General features: G+C 48.2%; 1 protein-coding gene across 3 annotated transcripts in view; it reads left to right on the forward strand.

The window, feature by feature from the left end:
• The window catches only part of LOC144144649 (lisH domain-containing protein ARMC9-like), a 48,207-nt gene that overhangs the window by 2,257 nt on the left and 30,702 nt on the right, over positions 1-15,248 (forward strand). For 2 of the 3 annotated variants that reach the window (XM_077676173.1, XM_077676175.1), the window contains exon 1: positions 14,514-14,713. The exons of the other annotated variant lie outside the window; for it this stretch is intronic. The gene's annotated coding sequence lies outside the window, so the exon portion shown is untranslated. Of the gene's footprint in view, positions 1-14,513; positions 14,714-15,248 lie in introns of those variants that run through there. 3 annotated transcript variants of the gene reach the window in all.

The raw sequence follows: 15,248 nt of genomic DNA on the forward strand, positions 1-15,248 counted from the left end.
AGAAGAAGAAGAAGCAGAAGAAGCAGAAGAAGGTGCTTATAGATCATTGCTTTTGTCTTTTACGGGCACGAAGCTATAGGCCACTGCCATGGAGATGTTTGTCACGCCATCCATTCCTTCATTTCAGAGACGGCTCGTCTGCCGTACTAAAATGATTCCGATCAGGCTTTCTCGTTCCTCTGTCTTTTTCTATTTCTCTGTTGAATCTAGGTACTAATCTTTTGAAGTGGGAACCAGTGTTAAGACGCTACACAAGGGGAGAATACAGACACGGACGACACTGGACTTACAACTGATTTATTGGAAACGGACTACCCTGGCTAAATACACAGTTCCTTCGCTTTCGCATGCGCAGTAAAGCCACGCCCTACTAACAAGGAGGCCAGCAAGGCACAAAAGCTATTTCTTTTTCGGTGATTACCACAGAGGGTTCACTGACACATTTTTCACCGTGTTTATATATAACGAAGGCTTCAATAATCTCCCGCTCCTGCTTCGTCGCACCTCGCCCCAATATGGAGACGCTTTTCAGATCCGGGCTGCAACGGCATTGGCGCACATGTGTTCCGCCAAGTTGCTGTATACCATTGTTGAGGTACGCGCGGTGTTCGCGAATTCGTTCGCTAATACATGTCATCCCGTTGGCCGATGTACACCTTTTTTCCGGACAACGGAATTGAATATATAACACGGTCTGCGCAGTCAACGAATCTTGTTCGACGCTGCGCTTTGCAGGAATTTTTCTTGGGTTGCTTGTTGTGTATACGAGCACACAAGCCCGAGAGCTTGCGCGGGGCAGAAAATACCATTTTTGCACCATGTTTTTGGGCTATCCTTTTCATGTTGTGAGAAATTGCGTGGAAATAGGGCATTACTTGCACCTTGCAGCGTTCGTTTTCCGGTGATTCGGGATTGGCGAGAGGGCTGTTTCAGCTTCCTGGACAAGGTTTCCGCGTCTGTATTCTCCCCTTGTGTAGCGTCTTAGCCCTGGTTCCCACTTCAAAAGACTACGAACCAACTGGCCCAGCTTTCTACCTTAGTCTACGTACTAAATTCTTTCTTCGGCAGTACCGTTTTGCCTTATATGGTTCTTTTTAATGAAAAAAATCTTCTCCACCACCACCACCACCTGAGGTCCCTTGTTTCTAGTCCCAACTGCTGCAAGAATGGCACTGTGTTTCCTCCTCATGTCCCCGTCCTCGTACGCTCATATCTTATAATGCTCTGTACCGACAGCCCAACTTCATGTCTTAGCCCTCGGCATTAGCCCCCCAACTCGTTCGCACCCACAGTTCAAGGAAATCCCGGGGCCCAGCTTCGCCGCAATACACCAGAGTGACCAGTTCATGGGCGCAACTCTGCAAATTCGGCGATCGACAGCACCGCGCATGCATTTTTAATGTGGCCTACGCGTGGCACTGCGTAATGCAGAACGTCATTCTTGCATTGCGTGATACCACAGCTCGAGGCTGAACTTTTCGCGAGACAGAAAAATCGAACGCCGGGCCGGTTCTCGGGGAGTCCGCGCCGAGTCCGAGAACAGTAAATCGAACAGCCCCAGCTGACATTATAAAACAGATGTCCGGAGCCAATGGTGACGTCACCTCAATCGGCGCGCCAATTTTTGATCGCCCTAAACGGTATATACGCCTCAGCCTGTTACCTACCTTCATTCGCCATAACGACCATTCACCCTAGTTTACTTCAACATCCTTCTGCCTCACAATTTTTCCCCTTCCTTTTTTCTGTCCCTTCTTTCTCCTTTTATTTCGGGCTTCCTTCGTACTTTCCGCTTCCTCGCCGACGGGGCCGCCCAGCCTCGGTTGCCCAGGTCAAACCAACAAGCCTGCCCCGTCGTCAGGGCCGGCCCACGTAACGGTCACTTCCATGACCTGGCAGTGACAGGAGCACACAAAGCAGCGCTGCCCGCTGCTTCGCTAAACACCGCCGACAGCAACGCACACACAAAGCGCGCCCGGTACACTCCCACAGCGTGGCACATTTTCCGGAGGTCATCACCAGGGTCGCGAATTACTTGTCAGCCACGCAGCACGTACACCGCGTGAACACGCTCAGCCCTGACCCATTTACGGAATGAGAGAGACACCGCCAGAGGTCCCTGTTCGCGGCTGCGCGTGACCACGCGTGTCTGTATACATTCATCGTGGAAAAGGTTATACGGGAGAACATTGTCCCTTCAATTTCCTCCCCAGCGAACGTGCGCGTAGCAATTAGGGGTGTAGCGTTATTTCGTTTTTTTTTTTTACACCGCGATTGTCCTTCTTGTGCTTGTCCAGCTTTCTCTATATATGTTGTGTTTTATTCTTGTAATTATGTTGATGTACGGAATAAATCTGCTCCTCTACTGAAGCTTTACTCCCGTCTCCTCCCACAGCAATCTTATTACGTGCATCATCGTCCTTTCTCCTTCCCACGTGAACGCAACTCACTTCCCGTCAACCTAGTTTCCTTATGGATAACTGAAAAGAATCCCTACGCCACATCACCTTCCCGCTCACAGCTTCCCTACTGGCCGCGTCCATCGGCAGCTGACTCCATTCCCAACAGAGATTTATACACGTCCCCCAACACCCCCCCCCCAACACCCCCAACACCCCTCCAGAAGGATTTCGACCCCCCCCCCCACTTTTCCAAAAAAGATCCCACAACCAGCAGCACCCGGCCAAGAAATTTATACACCCCCCCCCCAACATCCTCCCAACAACCCATTAGGAGGACCTCGCGATCGACACCCCCTCCAAAATCGGAATTCTGGATAAACCCCTGATTTCCACGTTTGACGTCTCTTCTCAGCTTGCAAAAAATTTTCTGATGGAGGCGAGAAGAGAAAGCGCCCTTTGTTCAAAGATCCCCAGGTGGTCGAAATTAATCCGGAGCCCTCCACTACGGCGCGCCTCATCACCTGTGTAGCGTCGGTGCGTTAAACCTCGCAATCAATCAATCAATCAATCAATCAATCAATCAATCAATCAATCAATCAATCAATCAATCAATCAATCAATCAATCAATCAATCGGTTTGAAAAATCCAGGGCGGGAAGCAGGTCCGCAGTAGACATTCCCACGTAAATTCCCGGTGGCAGAAGCTTCTCCCCTAGCCCGATCTTGTGTCCCGATACGGCGCACCCATGGAACCCTCTATCCCCGGCCTCGTTTTCTCGATGTCATCCGGAACTTCTGTATAAATAGACTTCCGCTGACCCTTATCGTTAGTGACCCATATTCCTCGCATCAATTACTTGGTAGGATGGTTCATATATAAAACACGCAGGGGGTTGTACCCGACTATATGCGATCCAAGGATTTTATTTCAATATTTTGTTTTGCCGTTTCCATGCGTGGCAAGGGCCGACGATAAAAGCTGCATAGAAGCATCTTGGCAAGCCCGACAGTATGCTTGCTGTGCAGTTACTGCAGAAGCCAAAATAGTACAGCACATCAGCAAACTACCGCTGCCCTATCATACTAACAAAAATATTTCACTCAGAAAAATATGCCTACTGACCTATCAAGGAAACAAGCGACCCAAGCGTTATAGGAGTGCCCAGAGCAACAAGAAAAAACATTATTTAGCGTTCTCGCAAAAATAAAAGATGAGAATACACTGAAGGGCATGCTGGAAAACGAACTTCTCAGTGTACAAGAATGGTCAGTCAGTCTACACAAACGCACGGTCAAAGGTAATAGCGTGGGAAAGGTGAAATAGTACACACGCGAACGCAGTACAGAAGCTTTATTTAAATGGGCCATGAAAACAACACACAACTGGGTTAAATTCGAAAGAATTAGCCTTTGGTAACTCACTCAACTCTGTTCCACCCTGTTACGAATGAGCCCGCCGCTGGGCTTTGTTTCAATACTCCTTGGCTGTGCGGCGCAGCAAGCTCCGACAAGCCTGGGTCTCTGGCGCCTATCTATCGGCTTGATCAAACTAACTACGGTGGCGTGCCGATGCAACACGTAGAGACCTGCCCAAGGACGCAGAAGCCCCGCGTCCGCAGCGGAGACCTCCTCTCTCCTCTCTCTCGGACTCAGCGTGCGCCGCTACTACCGACTGCTCACGAACTCTGGAAAGAGTGTTGTGTGTGTGTCTGTGCCGTTCGTGTCGGGTGCACAATCTAGAGGGAACGCTTGTTTTGACCGTTAGCGCTTTGGGTATAAATACGACCCCTCCAAGCGCTGTATTTCATTCCTGTTACAGCAGTGGATCAATGCTGTCACTCTGCTCGAGTCCTGTACTGTAACCTCGCCCGTTGGGGCATTGTTCTTTGGCTTCGGCTCATCTTTCGCTATGAAGTAAACAAGTTACGTTTTGCATACGGCTTCTGGACTTCTTCACGGCTGCAACATAGGTTGGCCGTTCACTTAAGGGACACTGAAGTGAATTTGTCAAGCTCCCGTTTTTGCTTGCACTGCGTAGACTGGCTCAAATTAGCACACTTTTCATGGTTTATCCGGTTGACAAATCGGTAATTATTTTACAAAGCGCGAAAGAAGAAAAACTACCATGCGCGGTTTGCGGCGGCCGCACCAACTAAGGCTGTGACGTTGAGAGGAGGGGCGCCGTGATTGGACGATGCCCAAGGTTAGCAATCAAACAAGTTTCGGTTTCGGTTTCGGTTCTGTAAAACATAACCAATGGCGTTGTTGGATGGGCATTCTCAATATCTCAGTAATCATCGTACCGCGCTTCTGCCATGTTGGCGGCTGTAAAATGCACAAGATAAGCCTCCCAGGACGGCTTGTAGTCGTAGCATTCACTAGCCGAGACCTACGCAGTGCATGAACGCCCTCCGCGTACCCGCAGACGCCCAAATGTCATGCGCTTTTCCCCCATATTTGGAGCTTGCCTCCCTCATGCCTGTATCGTAAAAAGCGTGTTCGCACCAGGCCAAGGGTCTGTTCATTCTGGCCTGTGCCCACTGCCTGCAAGCAGTCGGTGCTTATGGCAACAGCACGCCAACGAGAAGTCGCTAGCGCGCCAGTGCCAGCCTGCGCGTGTTTTGTGAACTAGTTCGTGTAGACATGAACGTTGCGGCCCAAAAAAAAGATGAACTCAATATAGAAAACATCGGCGGAAAGCATAAAAGTTAACTTACAAAAAAAAAAAGGCACGTACCCGCGGGGATTCGAACTCGTGACTTGCAAAACATTTGCGGTGAACTACTTAACGCCTCAGCCCACTCGGCCACGAAGCCTTTTTTTTTTTTCTTTATTGCAAAATTTAACAAAAGCACTTCAAAACATCATATTCTCAGTGTAACAAACAATCACTTCACTTCACGGCAGCTTAAATGATATTTACATGCCAATGCACTCTCATTTCAATCAATTTGTTAAATAAATCCAGAACATCATCGTCAAAACACATTTTTAAAACTTCGCGGACCTTGGACACGTTTTCAATAAAATAACCATGAACGGATCGGGCATTTACATCGTTATGCCGTACCGCTACCCTGCTTTGCCATATTGCGTGCAACCCTAGAAGAAAAATGAGGTCGTACGGGATTACATCTGGTTGCATCTCGAGATAGCGGATGCCTTGAGCAGTCAAGGGTAGATCTTTCTTAATTGTTCTCTGCAGGACATCCCAGAAGAACACTGCATCCCAGCAGTCTAGAAAAACATGTTCTATGGTCTCCGGCTTCTTGCACAGATAGCAGTCAGCTCCCCAGGGCAGATAAAATCCTCGCTTTTCCTGCCATGTCATGACAGGGAGAGTGCTCGTATGCAAGTTGAAAAATAAAGACTTAATCCCGCCCGGAACAGACATTTTCTTGACTCTCCTTAGCACGTCAGTGCCGTGGCTACTCTTATACATGGAGCGATACAATGGTTCTGGAAACAAGGTTTCCACTAAATCTCTAGATAGTCTTCTACGGGTCACAGTGGAAAGATACTCTAGAGAAAAACGCACCGACAGGAAACGAAAGGCTGACACCACTTCACGCAGGTACCCGCCCCCTCTGTACGATATGTAATCTACGGTTGACACAACATAATCCGGTAGTGCCGAGGCCAACAGGATTTGTACGCATGTTCGAACAAAAGGGTGTGACTGGTCCCTTAGATACAAAAATCTGGACACTACCTGCTTGACAAACAGGTGTGTAAGCCCCAGACCCCCATCCCCAACTCTTCTAAACAAATTACTACGGCTCGTCCGCTCAAACGAAGACTGCCAGACAAACACTGCAAATACGCGATGGAACTTCTGTACATGGACTCTGGCACATGACAACACCTGCATAACGTACCAGAGTCTGGCTACTAAAAACGTGTTACACACGGTTGCCCGCGCAAAAATGGACAACTGCCTACCTCCCCACGGTAACGTGCTCGCACGCACCTGCTGAACCCTCTCCCCCCAGTACGCCGTGTTTTCTTTATAACGATCTGAAGGCACGCCCAAATACTTGGATGGCGTGGTGAACCACTGCATACCCCCATAAACCGACGGTGTTTCATCCCATTCGCCGTGCCACAAACCTACACATTTGCTCAAATTGACCTTGCTACCTGTGACCTCGCAAAATCTCTGTGTCAGAGACAGAGTGTTGCTGATGCTTTCTTTATCCGCGCAAAAGAATGCCACATCGTCCGCGTACGCCAGTACTTTTATCTCGCATGCTTGCACGCAAAAGCCTCGGATACTGCCACTGGCAATTACCCTGGCACACAATGGCTCTAGGTAGAGAGCGAATAGCAGGGGACTCAAAGGACATCCCTGCCTCACTGAGGAGTAAACACTTATCTGTTCTGTAAGTTTCTTGTTAACTATGATGTTGGTGGTACAGTTATTGTACGCCATCCTTATACCTTTGGTGACAACAGATCCTACTTTAACATGTTCCAGAATAGAAAAGAGAACGCTATGACACACGCGGTCAAAAGCTTTTTCAAGGTCCACCTGTACCATAGCTACAGTGCGATGGTCTGCATCGCAGTACTCGAGGATACTTCGAGCCACATGAATGTTTGAAAAGATTGTTCTGCCCTTAATTCCGCATGTTTGATGCGGGCCTGTTATCTCTGTTACAACACTTTGTAATCTTCTGGCCAAGATTTTCATGAGTATTTTATAATCTGTGTTGGTTAACGTTATTGGTCTGTACCCTGTAACTTTTATCAATATTTCAGGTGTCTCCCCCTTCGGAATCAAAACCGTGTGAGCTTTGGAAAAGGAAGGAGGCAGTCGGCCAATCTCAAAAGATTCCGTAATCACCCCATGAAGGCGACCCGCGATTTCTACTTTAAACTTCTTATAAAACGCTGAACTGATCCCATCAGGTCCCGGTGATTTACCCGAGTTCAAGTTGTCGATAGCGTCTTCAATTTCGCTCAGGGTGATCTCCCTTTCCATAATTTCAGTACTTTCGCTATCAAGTTGCGGCAGTACATTCAAAAACTCTGTTTCAAACCCGCTTTCGGTCGGATTCTTCAGTGCAAAAAGGTCCTGGTAATATTGGGTGAAAGCCCGCCTTCAAGAGGCCTTATATTTTCCTACTGGCGTATCAGTCAGCGAAGCGTCGCATGTGCGCTTGTGCAGCGCCTGTGTGAAGCGACCTTGACTTGGAGCTAGATACAGTGTACAAACAAACCAAGTAAAGAAAGGCAAATTCTTCCATTCACAAACGTGTCCTGGCTTCGTTTCAACTAAGCGAACGAATTGCGACCAAGCAATTTTTTTTAACCTCCTTGATTGCGACGACCCGCCGGCGGCCGGCGGACGAAACGCTGGGCCGACTGACTCTGTCTGAAGGCCGGGGAGCCGTGCAGTAGCGCAGCCAGCCAATTGCCACCTCATCCCCTCCTGACGTCACACGAAAACGCCACAGAAAATGGGCGAGCGTAAAGAGAGGAGGACAGCATTTTCGAATTAGTTTTTCTACTAAATAAAATCGCGTAAACGCGCCTAGAGTGGTCGAAACATGGCCTGGGGACTCCGGACTACAATTGGCGCTAGTAATCCCGCAATGTTTACATATCACTTCAGTGTCCCTTTAACCACGCTACCACACGTATGTCGGAGGCGACGGAGCTCGGCTTGGGTCGGCCTTCCCGTACGCAACAACGGGTTGTCAGCGGTGGGATGACAACATTGCAACAACCCGCTAAAGACGTTTTTTTTTTATTCGAAAAAAAAAATGCAAGAAATATTTTCAAATTTCGCGCCACATGACGATTTTCCCGACGTCAATTACTTCGTAGGGTCGTTCCATATCCCACATATCTGGGGGCGGTGCCTGAATCAAAGGGATTCATCGGTAATAAGAAAATTGTACTTTGCCAGGGTGTTTTAGCCGAAAAATATTTTTTCGCTGTTACGTGCTCATTCAAATTTCGTATTTGTGTACACAACTGCGCTGAAAAAAGATCTGAAAATTCGCTTCACTTAGAAACTACAAAGAAACTTTCTAATTAGTTAATTAGTCTAATATTTTGATATTGCTTATTAGTAATTTTAGTAGTAGGAGGTCCCCCCTGCAGTCTCTGACTCTGGGACCTCCTTCTGAAATCTTGTATTGTACACATTCTTATTGTAACACAAAATGAAATAAATTCAAATTCAATTCAAATTCAAAAAGGTTTTAGATCGCCGTTTAAAGGAGCCATGAAGAGAAAATGTAAGTTGGTTTTATTCGAAAGATTTCGTGTTTTATAGTGCCCCCAGCGCTTGTCCGGATACAAACGGTGCTTTATTCACTGAGAAATTAAACAATTCAGGTTAAATTTTTGATTTTCCCGCGCAATCGTGCGTTTTCGTGGTCCCAAATGACATCACAGGAACCGACCGCTCTGCAGCCTAGAGTACCTTCATTCACGCATCCGCCGTACAGGGTAGAGACACGTATACGCTGGCGCCGCCATTTTCGGTTGCTCGCTCGCCGCCGAAGCAAGTCATTGTGTCAAAACCGCGCTAAAATTATCGCCGCAACGCGGTTTACTGAAGAAGTTTGAATCATATTGTCTGTTTCGCGTTACTAGGTCTCGTGGGAAACGAAAAGAATAACGCGTTGAGCCCGTTGGCCCAATTGCGGCGGCACGGGACCGTTCAAAGGTTGTCTCCACCCTGTACAGCGGTGTTGGTTTGTTCCCGCGTTTCTTTACGTTCCGTAACCTAGATGGCGCCACCATACCGTGGCAAGCGTTTGATTTGTTTTTGCCCGCATTTAAACCTGGCTTGTTTTTGTTCTGGGAGAAAATATTCGTTCCCTGAAACAGTGCTCGCTCGACAAATGGGGTCACGTAAGACACCGTTGCTTGCGTCAATCGGCCAGTGTCGTCTGAGACAACCCCAAGCCCCGTAGTGCTGTGCAGCTAAACCAAGCATGCTGTGCGCAGTACGAACAGCAGAACGCATCAGTACTTCTATGTTTACATGTGCTTTCGTAACTTCCACTGTTTGTCCCATCATTCTTATTGCTTTGTAAAAAATGTGCCCTAAATTTATAAGCGCAAATCGCTCGTTCGTCTAGTTTGTAAGCTCTACCTAATTTGCGTCTGCTTCTGCCAGCCTCCGCCAATCGTAGAGCTTAGCTCATGTGACATCATAGGTTCTGTTGCGGGAAATGAGCTGGTTGGTCGCATGACCATTCCCGTTTTTCCTAATTATGTAGCTTATTTGAGCGAAGTTTACGTTAAAAGTGGTGTCAGTATGATTCTAACGAGACAATCTTTTGAATGAACCAAACTTGTGTTTTCTCTTCATGGCTCCTTTAAGGGACCATGCAATACTGTTTTAAACTTTTCCTTAAAATTTGAATTGCTTTCAGAAAGTAGTCAACAAGCGCATTCAGTCCATAGAATCGGCGGTGGCCGACGTCCGTTCGTCTGCACGTCGCGTCGACACAAAATAAGTTTCGTCTCCAGTTTATAGCAAATGCTCTGAGGCTCTCAATTTAATGCAGATATCTTCAAAAAATCATACTGAAATTGTCCGCTATGACGACTCTATATCATTACGGCTAGTTTAATTTAGTTGTCATCATTAGTTACTCCGCAGTGTAGTTGTAAACGTTACATAATTCCCGTCCTCTGTCAATAGACGGCCATCGACGGATGGAGTACGGATAGAAAACTGCTGCAATTCTTCTTTTATGAAAACTGTATCAAAACAAATATGACAGTTAGCCGCTAAGACGACCCTATAGTAACATTACGCCGAGATTCATTTACTTTTCTTAATTATGTAGTTCACAGCGGAGTTGTAAATATTCCGGAATTCCCGTCCGGGAAACGGACGGGAATTCCACAACGGACGGGAATTGTTGTCTTCTAGAATAAAACTACAGTCGTTCCAAGTTTCATTCCGATAATTAACAGTCAGTATTCTCAATCAAAAATTACAAGCAAACGTGCTTTCTTTCGTGTAAAGATATACGTCGACAGAGGTAAAAAAAAATTCGAACACCCCTCCGTTTAACGGCTACGATGGTTGAAACGCGATGCTTTCTTGCGTGTGATTAAAATGCCGAAGTGCCAAAGTCAAAGCTAGAATAAATGCAGTGGACAGTAAACTGAGGGTAGTAATTAACCGTTAAGTTGAATTAGACACGTATTAAAGAGATTGCCTAGATTGAATTGACAAGTCTTCATCATTTACACGTTCCCACTTGCATCGAAGACTTGCACAGAACGTCATTGCGGTCGCTGTCGTAGACGGTTAGTGGGTCTGCCATCGTGACGCGACACAGCTCTTTTGCAAACGTCAGATCTATAAAGGAACGGTTCTGCGTCGTTGGCTTCGTTAGCGTCTGCATTTTGAGCTTGTACTTCTCTTGCATGAAGCTCTCTGTCCACGTTCCGCTCGATTTCGAAACGTCGACCGCTTTGATTATGAAATTTAATCAACCCCGATCAAAGCGGGATTTAATGTGGAAATTGAATTTGAATTTTGATTTAGAATTTAGTATTTAGATTTTAGAATTAAGACTTGAGACTTAAGAATTAAGAATTAAGAATTAAGAATTTATTTGAATCAAATTCAATCAAAGCGGGTTCTGATTTTGAAAATATATTTGAAGTTTTTATATTGAAATTGCGCTTCGTGTCGACTGTGTCGTGTGGGTTTGCCTGAATTTTGATGTATATGTGCTTCTCATAACTTCAGTATTCTTTTGTTTGCTTGACTATGTATTCCTCCTACTGTCACGTCTGAGCGTATAATAAAGAAAAAAAGGAATAAAGAAAAAAAAAGGAATGGCGAAATCGGATAGACGTCGGCTTCATAACGCGAGGGACTCAGCTTCGATTCCGACCACGGCATAGAGAGAGATAAACGTTTATTTATCTTAAAGGAAAAGAAGTAAGAGCGGAAGTGGTCAGCCTCCCAAGTCAAGGAGGCCGCGAGCCCGCGCTGATTCCAGTGCCCGGTCGACCAGAGCTGCTTGTTGCTCCGGAGCCGAACTGGTCAGCGCAAACTCCCACTGCTCAGGTGATGGGTTGGGAAAGGGTTTAGGGTTGTCTGGGCATGAGTGCACCAAGCGGTAGGTAGTGAGAGGGACGTTGCGGCAGTCGTGTTGGTAGAGTGATGGAGAAATGTACCCGCCTGAAGCCGGCGCCAGATATGAGAGTAGGATGGGGCGTTGGATAGGTCCTTATGGAGCGCAGGCAGTGGGATAAGATGGCATTGTATGTAGGATCGGGGGGGTGTTAAAGAGAGGGGACTGTGGAGCCCGGGCAGCTCGAGGCATCTTGCCTTGAGGATGGGAATGCCCGGAAGTGCAGATCGCGGGCGGCAGCGCGAGCTGCCTCGTTCCCGGCATGGCCCGAGTGGCCTGGGGTCCATACGATGGTGATTTCAAGGTCTTCGGGCAAGGTCCGGAGGAGACGAAGGGCGCTTTCCGGTACCCTGCCGTACTGATACAGTCGGCAGGCCTATTGGCAATCGGTAAGAACTGTGACTTGTGGTTGGTTCTGATGAGTAGTTGCAGCATGTGCAATCGCGATGGCCTCAGCCGCTGTGGGTGATAAACTATAAGATGCTGCTGTGGCCACCTCACCTTGCGGAGTAAGGGCAACAATTGTGGTTCTTCGTGATCGGGGGTGCTGTGCAATGTCTGCGCACCGAACCTTTTTCTGGCCAGATGACGAACGCGAGCTTCCCTGCGGCCCTGGTTGAAAGTCGTGTGCATGTGGCGGGGTATAGGAGATACCCGGCAAGCGTTTTTTTTTTTTTTAGAGCACAGCTTAAGACCCCGCTCCTGTGGTTTCGCGTCACCGTCGTTTTTGGTGTAAGCGAGCGAACGAAGAGGACACCGAAGATGGGATAAAGCGAGCAGGAAAGCGGAGGAGTAAAGTGTGGCGAACGTGTGAGGAGGAGGTGGTATGCCGAGGCCGGTAGAGACATGCTCGGCGGCGGCGACGCGCTGCGAGAGAACGCCAAATTAGCGCGTGCGTTCGACGATGACGCGATCACTTCCTGGGACGAAGGAGATGCTGCGTCTGCCGCTGCAGTAAAAGAGAAAGGTGGTCTGTAACCATACATGTATGCCTGTCTAAAATTTCTTGCCTCAACATATTTTGCACACTCGAAACGGCTAAACGTCTGTGCTCAAATTCCGCCTTAGGGAGTATCGTAATCATCAGCCTTTTTTTTTATCTTGAGGCGCTTGTGTGAAGTCGGCTTTTCTGTAGTGCGTTTTGCCATGCGCCGCACGCCACCAGTAAGGCATAGAAGGCGTCGCTTCAACACTTCGCTGCTCGTCCTTCTCCACAGAGTGGAAGGGATGACTTTTTTTCATTTTAGCCTGCGTTTGCGATTGTTTGCGTGCTCGAATGACGTCATTCGGGTGATGTCGGGGCTATTTTCCAGCTTCCAGCCGCCGCAGCGGGAGAGAGAGAAAACATTTTATTAAGCTTTACGTGACTCATGAGGCGGTTGATTGATTGATTGTAGGGTTTAACGCGCCGACGCAACGCAGGCGATGAGGCGCGCCGTAGTGGAGGGCTCCGGATTAATTTTGACCACCTGGGGATCTTTAACGTGCGCCGAAATGTCGTACACACGGACGTTTTTGCTTTTCGCCTCCATCAGAAAAGCGGCAGCTGCGGCCGGGAATCGAACCCGCGACCTCGTGCTCAGCAGCGCAACGCCTTAGCCACTGAGCCACCGCGGCGGGTTCATGAGGCGGTTAATTGTGGCCGCTGGCTCGTGCCAGACGGCGACATCGGCAGCTCTGGTGACCAAGGAGGTTTGTGCCTCTAGGTCTGAGCTCCCCAGCGCCTCTTCCCACTGCTCATCACAGGAAATTTGGGGAAGGGAGTCATTGGGACATCCCCAGAAGATGTGGGGAAGGGTGGCGAGGGCGCCACATGCAGGGCATTCTGGGTGGACTCGGTAGAGACTAGCGGGCAGCTGTTAGTCTAGCGGGTAGCGTCGGCGGGTACCGGTACTGAACTGGTCATGCACACATTCGCTCCGCGGGGTCCGGCTAGGGTTGCCACCTTTCCCCGAAAAAAAAAAACGGCCCTTCAGGAAAGGGGGAGGGGGGGGGCGTGTTTAATTTGTGTTGAAAAAAGACATGTTTTTTTACATGCAGTGTCATTTATTGTAGCGTTTCCTTAGAGAGAAATCAACATAACGTTTGTGCTGAAAGTGATTGAGAGCTAGGTTATTGCTCTGTATGTGCAAAGTAAGCGCAACTGCTGACCGCGGCGGCAGCATTTTGTTTTGTTCTTCCCTTAGGTCCCCCTCCATCTCAGACAGCGCACTCGCCCGCGTATTTTCTCGGCTCGCGTGTCTTTGCGCAGCTTGTCGACACATATTTGTCGTCTTAGCTGTTGAATTGACGCTTATAAAACGCCAAAACGGACATAATCACGGCATAAATGCCCCAAAAGCGGCCAATGACTGCCGGTTTCAAGTATGGACCGGCAACCGGCCCGCTGTTTAAAAAACCGGTCGGACCAGCAGGCGTTCCGGTGTCCACCCCTAGGTGTGACAATTTACGCCTGCTGGTGGTCTTTCCTTTCCTTTTTCTTGACAATAAATTCATTCATTCATTCCAAAACCGGGCAGGTGGCAACCCGAGGTCCGGCGGCCCGCCGTGTTGTTGTTACACTGGCCAGGAATCGGACGTTAGAAGGGCCTGCTTAAAACACCGGAAACTTATACACCTCGCTATTTATACGCAAAAAGAAAGAAAATGGAATTGGTTGAAAGTTGTAAGTGGATTTTTGAGTAGAACAACTCAGCTTTTTGGACCGGAAAAAGTATATGCAAGAATCACCGCCTCGCCGAGCTCGCGCGCGCACGCGCGGTCGGGTCTCGGTACCCGCCGAAAAATAAAGGACTCTATTACTTGAAAGAGCTGCACCCTCCCACCTGCAAGCACTGATGACACCCTCTACGGCGCAGTGCTTGACAGTGCTGCAGGGTACCTTTTTTAAAAAACCCGGTACACTTGTTTGCGGTCTGCAACCCAGCAAACTCTTTACCGCAGCCAACACAGGGACGATCCAAAGACAATCCATTGCTTCAAATGCGCCGGTGTTGATCATAGAGTTTCTCAATGAGAAACTCTATGGTGTTGATGACACAGCCAACACGGCGCGTCGGAAACTCATCTCCGATGCGCGTATATTGTGCTGTGACTAGCCGTGTTTCTTTAAACAGGACGTGGTTAACGATGGTGACGGTCCCGTCAGTGCTGCGGTTCAATCTTAAGACGCTGATGCATTATAAGGTACCAAACAAATGTGCGTTTAGTAGGTTTGCGTACTTGCACTGCTTGCACCGTTTGGTTTGAATCAAAAGCCTGCCTTCAAGAGGCTAAATAAATCGATTCGGCTAAAAAAAGCTATTTCTCACGCGTTTTATTGCTTCCGCCAAGGTGTAAATGGTCTTAAGAAAGTATGTCTGCTCTGGTTACAAAGTTGTCGCGAATCAGAGCATAGCACAGGAGGCTGTGATCACGGGGTAACCACATGGAGCGATTTTGCCGAGCAACGCGGCAAGAGTTTACTTGTAATAGTAACTCCGTATCTCGATAATACTGTGGGTGACAATCGAGATACCGAGACAATCGAGATAATAGGCACGCTGCGTTGCCTCGCAAGCAGCAGCGCCGTTTCGGGGGGTCATTTCTTGTAGAAAAGATGCCACGCATATCACGGGCTCGGTTCGTAGCATTCATGTTACGTAAGTGCCGGCGCCCTGTCTTAGACAGCAACAGCCGGGATTATCATGAGTCGCGCACGGGCGCCCACACAAAGAAGGCA

The sequence above is a fragment of the Haemaphysalis longicornis genome, unplaced genomic scaffold (genome assembly GCF_048455015.1).
Source record: "Haemaphysalis longicornis isolate Haplotype H1 unplaced genomic scaffold, Haemaphysalis longicornis Haplotype H1 scaffold_7, whole genome shotgun sequence".
Lineage (NCBI taxonomy): Eukaryota > Metazoa > Arthropoda > Arachnida > Ixodida > Ixodidae > Haemaphysalis > Haemaphysalis longicornis.